Source organism: Pipistrellus hanaki, assembly GCF_964339955.1.
Source record: "Pipistrellus hanaki genome assembly, chromosome: 4".
NCBI classification, from domain to species: Eukaryota; Metazoa; Chordata; class Mammalia; order Chiroptera; family Vespertilionidae; genus Pipistrellus; species Pipistrellus hanaki.
The window spans coordinates 80,100,261-80,107,429 of NC_140506.1; the positions used below are offsets into that span (position 1 = coordinate 80,100,261).

Consider the following 7,169-nt stretch of genomic DNA (forward strand, 5'->3'; position numbering starts at 1 on the left):
AGCCAATGAGACGTAAGGAAGGGAGCCCTCTGGAAAAGATCTTCTTCTCTGACAAAAAAAAAAACGGGGGGGGGGGGATTGATAAAGAGTGATTTTAAAATTAGTGCACAAATTCTTCAATACTTCTTCCATCAAACTGTGGAGCCTCATTCCCTTCCTCTTGAGTGTGAACTAAATGTAGTGACTCATTTGTAATGAACAGGACACGGCAGGAGTGACAATATGTGAGTTCCAGGATCAGAGCGTGAGAGGCACTGTGGCTTCCTCCTGTGCTCTTGGATCACACCTTCTAGGGGCCATGGTGACAGGTTGTGAGGACGCTAAAGCAGGCCTATGGAGAGTCTCATATGGAGAAGAGGCCCCTGCTGACAACACCAACTTGCCAGCGTGTGCGGGATCCACCTTGGAGCAGGTCCCCCAGCCCCGGGTCAAGCCTTCAGATGACTGCAGCCCTGGCCAGCATCCTGACTGAAACCTCAGGAGAATAAATGTTTGTTGTTTCAAGCTGCTACATTTTGGAGTGATTTGGAAAACAAATACAAGGAGAAACTGTCTGAACTCCCACACGCCCATCACCCCCCAGTCCTGCCTTTGGACCTTGTCAGATGAGGCAAGGCAGCATGAGACCAGCCTGAGAGGGAGGCCAGGTGAGTCTCAGGGATGCTAACCAGGGCCACAAAAATAACCCCAATGCCACTACTTCCAGGTGTCTTGATATAGGAAGAAAATACCCCATATTTGCCTAAACTAGGGGTGTCGAACTCAATCAGAGAAGGGGCCAAAATCTAAAATCCAGCCTAAATCGCGGGCCGAATGGTTTACTGAACAGTCATAAACTGACAATGTCGTAAACTGACAGCAGAGTGCAGTGATGACAGCGCGGTGCGGGCCACATTGCAAGACCTGGCGGGCTGGATTTGGCCCGCGGGCCTTGTGTTTGACACATGTGGCCTAAACCATGGTTTCCTATAGCTTCAGCAATAAATACAGCAAGTTCTAGAAAGACGGTGATGATCTATGATGCTATTTTTACTATGACTTCCATGAATTCCAACCCTCTCAATGCCACACAAGGTGCACCCGCATTCTGAACCAAAGAGACTGGCAGTGGTAATGGCTGGAAAGCACCAAATTGAGAAGCTTTTAAACTTTCCCCTTTCATCTTTCATTCTAAGCAATCTAATATTCCTGACAGGCCAGGACCAGGCCCCGTGCTCTTAGTCATCTTGGGCTGCCATAACAAGATACCATAGAGTGGTGGGCATAAACAACAGAAATTTACTTTCTCACAATTCTGAAGACTGGCAGTCCACACATGGCAGAGAGACCAGATGTTGCTTATTATGGGCACTAATCCCACCACAGGGCCCCACACCTTCATGACCTCATCTAAACCTAACCTCCCCCCAAAGGTCCCATCTCCAAATACCCTCACACTGGGGGGTTAGGGCTTCAGCATGTGGATTCTGGGAGAACACAATTCAGTCTGGCTCATGTCAAACTGCAGATACTTCAACTCTCCATTCTCCACACAAGAGAGGAAAACAACAAAGAATTCCCTTTTCCTAACTATTGTCTTATTTATAGAGGGCTAGAGCTGGTTCTCAAATTAACAGGTGTTTCTTTAACACAGTATTTGGCCTTAAATAGCCGGAAGAAAGCAACAAAAGCAAAACAAAACCATTATATTCATCTTAGAAAGGCTTCCAGCAGGGAGTGGGGTAAGAATGGCAGGGTTAAAGTCTCCTGAATATTCATTTCAATTCTATTTTAGTGTTGGGCCTCCTCCTAGTAATTCATCAAACTTGGGCTCTGGAGCCCAATGGCCTGGGAACCAAACTTGGGTCAGCCACCCACTCACTAGTGGTAACTTTGGGTTACTTCACCTATAATATGTGGCTATTAGTTCAAGGAACTAAGGTATATAAAGTGCTTAGGATGGTGTCGGGATCATAGTAACCATTCATTCACATGGCAGCTATTTTTTATTGTTGTTGTCACCAGTATTTGTATTTGTTTATTTTTGTTCATTCTCACCTGAGAATATTTTTCCATTGACTTTTAGAGAGAGTGGAGGGGAGGAGGAATGTGGGGGAAGAAAGAGAGAAATATCAATGTGAGAGAGACAGAGCAATTGGTTGCCTCCTGCATGTGACCACATTGGGGCTGGGGATCAAACCTGCAAGCGAGGTATGTGCCCTTGACCAGGTATTGAACCCAAGACCCTTCGGTGCTGGGACTGACACTCTAACCGCTGAGCAACACTGGCCAGGACAGTATTTTTATTATTATCTTTTACTAAGGAAAGAGAGAGGCCAGCAGCCAGACCATAGCATTGTCAAGCCTCCAGGGAGTAGCCCAGAGAACTGGCAGAAAAAAATCACAGAACTGGGAAGCTTCACTGTAGCTCTAGACACTGTGTCTCTAACCTTCATGACACTCAACATTGGTCAGCTGCCCTGTCTACAAAACAGCAGTCGGGAACTCCATCTCAGAGGCTCACAAAGCAAGTGCAGGAAGCTTGAAAGACTGTCCGGGATGCATGTACCGTTACCTTCCCAGGCTCTGATGCCACCAGGGATGAATAGCTGGAGTTTCAGGTATCTGAATGGATTTTGGCAAGTCTTCTCAGGACAATGAAGACTGTCTTCAGTGGAAAGATGAAGAAGCTGCCTAAGAAATAAAAGAGTCTAGACTCCAAAAGCAAGACACTGAGTAAGCTGATTCTTGGCAAGAACGGTTCTGCTGACCAGCAATGGGGAGCTTGCGGTAACAAACACCGCAGGTGACAAACAACAGCAACGTGCCCCTTCGTCTTTGTAAACCAGATCTCAATTTTTTTAAGGAACTGGGGCTCTTTCTGTTGCAAGGGAAGCTGGGTCCTTCCCGTTTACAAGGAAGAATCTTGTCCGTCTTAGCCAGGATTGGCAAACCATGGTGCTGGCTAAACCCAGACCACCAGCTGCTTTTGAGTGTCCCAGGAAAATGGCTTTTACGTGTTTTAAGTGGTTAGAAGAATCAAAAGTATGATAATAGTGTTTCCTGACATTTAACATGGTATGAATTTCCAATCTCTCCCCTTCGTTCACGTATTACCTGTGGCTGCTTCCACACTAAAGAGCAGAGTTCAGTAATTGCTACAGAGACTGAATGGCTACATGGCTAAAATATTTACTATCTGGCTGCTCACAGGTAAAAATCCCTGGTCTAGTGTCCACCAGAATTATAGGGAGGCCGTATTCAAATATAGATCGTGGAGAGACAAAGCAGGAAGCCCGAGGGCGGGATGCGTGGGGGTCCATAGGTTTGCCAAGACAGCAGGCAGCCTGGAGGAGAAATTCATGTTATCTGCAATACCTTTGGATGTTGCGCCTGACGGACTCCTAGGCGTGGAGCAGAGCAACAAGACAGACAAGTTTTCAGTAAAGAACAGCAGCAGGACTCTCATCCTCTCCGGGTGAGGGCGATGGGATAGGAGCACCCACTGCTGTCTCCCATTGCTGAGCGCAGAGCTTGGGTCTCTTGCAGCCTCAGAAAAAGACGGGTGAGCAGCAAGCGGGCTACTTGGGAAGTCGGTGTGGCTTCTCAGGTAGCTGAATGAGGTCCGGAATGTGACTTTGTGCTTTCCTGGAGACAGGGGTATATTTCCCAACTGTAGGCACAGAACGTCTAAGTGCACGTGGGCCAGACTCCGAAAGAAAAGGAAACCTGTGCTTCTGCTTCGGACCTCGGAGACGGCCTTGCTAAGATCCCTCCTGGGATCTGTCAGCTCAGCTGAGAGAGGACGGCTGACACTGTGGGAACTGGTTTATCCCTGTGTCCACACACTTCTTCCCCTGGGGAAAAGCTTTGTGGGTTTTTGTTGTGCTTTTTGTTTTCTTGGTATATTAATGGGAATCTTGATTAAGAATTGTCTGTTACCAACTGCGTGCTGTGAATCCTAGGGGCCCCACACCTAAAGCCGAAGGCACACCTTTTAAGCAGAGTTGCTTTTTTTTTGGTGGTGGGGTAGAGAGGAATTCTTTTTCTGGGCTGCTGGATACAGTTCCTTGTTTCTTTAAGAAGCCAGATAATCAATCACCTCTGAAGTTTTGGGAGCAAGGTGCCAAGGGTCCCCTGTACTGTTTGCTTGCTTTGACTCTTCTGATGACACTTGGTTTTCACCTGGGCTGCCGAGTGGACTTCCATTTGGCAAGCCCTACGCAGGAATGTGCACGGGCGTGATCCCAGCTTGCCCTACTTAATTTCCCAGGCCCACCTTCAAACGCACAAGGAATCCATTTTTCAAACATGCTATTGTTTATGTTCTATTTTAACTATTTTTGTAAAAGTTCTTTCATTTTTAATTGGTGTAAGGATACACATAGCATAACATTTACTATTTTAACCATCTTTTTAAAGGTTACAGTCTGGGATACTAGTACAGTCACCATGCTGGACAGCCAGTATCACCATCCATCTCCAGAGCTCCTGGCACTGGCAGAACTTGCACCTACTGAACAGTGCCTCCCCACACCGCCCAGCCCCCGCAGCCCCCATTCTGCTCTGTCTCAAGTGGAATCGTACAGTATCTGTCTTTTTGTTAATGTAGGAAATGTGTTGAAGACTATCATTTTAGTTGTAAATTTAATCACTTTTATAGTCAGAAATTGACTCTGAGAATAGTGTATGTTATCTTAATGTTACTGGGGTTTCTGAGCTGGTCAGTAAAACAAGGTCAAATGATACATGCCCAGCTGTGTGTGACCTCTAAACCGGAGAGTATACTGCTGTCCAGGACAACAAGGTTTTGAGACTATGGAATAATGAAGATGAAAACCTGAATAAAGTAGTTAAAGCTACCCTGTCAGCTGAGGTACACAGACACGTTCAACACAAGGGATGGACCCGTGGTGCCATCCAGGGAAGGGGCCGTAGGGGGTTAGAGACCTTGCTTGCAGAGCCCCAGCAGGAAACTGAAACCGTTATCCAGAGGAAGCAGTGATGAAGTGGACATGGTTCTTCATGGTACCTAGGCATCCTGTTTTAATCTTTATTACCTAAAAACATGGAAATTACTTCGCTTGTATACAAATATGTAACTCACGTGCCTTAAGCAAATACACACTCCGACTCAGACAAGAAGAAAAACCTGTTAACACAGTTTTACTGCATCTGTGGGTCAAAAATTCAGCTCTTTGACGTCATTAATCTCTTAGGGATGCATAGATGAAACCTTGATATCAATGTATACGAGTGACCCAGAAAATCATCAAAATCAGAGGGTAGTGAGATCCCTATTGCTTAAGACAGTAGTGTCTGGGAAGGCTCAAAATGGTGTTGCACTTGGCATCCTGTATCAAGGCTGTGTAGTGGTCCTGGGATCACCACTACCCACTTCTCAGGAATGCCTCTGCATATGGAACACAGCATTTCAACCACCACAGGTTCCAAAAGAATTACCATAAAGGACCAGCAGTCAATGCTGGTATTACAGGGTACATGTGTTCATGCTACATGGGAAACTTCTAACTGAGATTCCAAACAAGTGTGAAGTGCCATCACTAGCAGGTGCGCTTGGAAAACGCAAGCATAGGCTCGGTCTGTGCACTCAGGCCGGGCCTCAGTATGTAAACGGGGAAACCTCACAGGGGTATGGACTCGGACCCCAGAACTCAGAGCCATCAAAGAGGATTTTAAGGAGAAGAAAAACTGAGGCAAGTATCCAGCCAGAGGCTCCCGCATCCAAACAACTTTTAAAACCATAAAGAAAGATTCAGAAAAACATACTGAAGTAGAACTACTCAAAATGTTGGCTATTCAGCAGACACTTGACTTTCACGTGATTATTGGGGACACAGTAACAGGGCTTCTAGGAAGATGGGAAACAGAACCATCATTTTACCCTGGAACTCTCCCATCATTTATCCAAACCCACGTGCTTCCTCACAGCGTGTGCCCTGGCTCTGTGGAGGTCACCTAGAAGATGCCAATGTATAGATATTACCACTCTGTCTACAGCAGTCTCTGGCATTGCTGAAGCTGTCACCTGTGCTTGCTTCAAGATGTCCTGAGCATTGGTGATGGCAGTCTTCAAGAAACAGGGGTCCAGCCCTAGCTGGTTTGGCTCAGTGGGCAGAGCACTGACCTGCAGACTGAAGGGTCCCGGGTTCAGTCTTGTCAAGGGCACATGCCCAGGTTGTGGGCTCGGTCTCCAGTGTGGGGCATGCAAAAGGCATCTGATCAATGATTCTCTCTCATCATTGATGTTTCTCTCTCTCTCTCCTTTCCTCTCTGAAATCAGTATGAATATTTATAAATAATTCAATGAAAAGCCTCAAGACACAACAGAGGAGACCACCTTCTGCCCCAAAATACCAAACAGAGCAGCTCCACTAACTGCAATGAGTGAGTGACGTGTTTCTCCCACCTGATGTGAAAGACATCCCAGCACAGCATACTGGCAGCTTCTGCTTCTCCAGTATCGTAGCTCCTTTATTTGAAGAGAAGTGAAAATGCTGCAATGAATCCTGAACTACACCCTCCCACCCTGAACCAGATGAGCCAGGAATACACCCTCCCACCCTGGACTGGCTATGCCTACTTCCAGATGCTAATTTTAATGCTACCAGAAGCAAAAAGGCTACTGTTCAGACTTTACAAGTTTGTGAAACTCAGATATGCATTTGATCCCGAGCTCAACAAGAGTGAAGTAAGCCAAAACCGGTTTGGCTCAGCGTTGGTCTGCAGACTGAAACGTCCCGGGTTCGATTCTGGTCAAGGGCATGTACCTTGGTTGCGGGCACATCCCTGGTGTGGGGTGTGCAGGAGGCAGCTGGTCGATGTCTCTCTCTCATCGATGTTTCTAGCTCTCTCTCTCTCTCCTTTCCCTTCCTCTCTGTAAAAAATCAATAAAATATATTTAAAAAAAAAAAAAAAAAAGACTGAAGTAAGTCTTTATGAGCCACAGAAATTAAATCAAGAAGAGAATAGTGGGGAATTATATTCAGCTGAAGTGCTGGAACTCCTATGATATTACCAGCTCTCTTTCATAGATGTTTCAATGCCAGACCACAGGACTGGGGTCCGGCAGAGGGGCCACACTTGCCACCACCCAGGAGAGAGGGGCAGAAGAAAGCATTATCTTGAAAACCATCAAATCCCAGGTTGAAGCCTTAATTCCATCACTC

The 7,169-nt window shown here is 46.3% G+C and overlaps 1 pseudogene across 1 annotated transcript; it reads left to right on the plus strand.

Annotated features, from left to right (window-relative positions):
- Positions 1-4,679: 4,679 nt before the first annotated feature.
- Positions 4,680-6,053, plus strand: LOC311621043 (nucleolar protein 11-like; annotated as a pseudogene). The gene is made up of 2 exons: positions 4,680-5,839; positions 6,045-6,053. The product of its transcript is annotated as a nucleolar protein 11-like (transcript).
- The last annotated feature ends 1,116 nt before the right edge of the window (positions 6,054-7,169 follow it).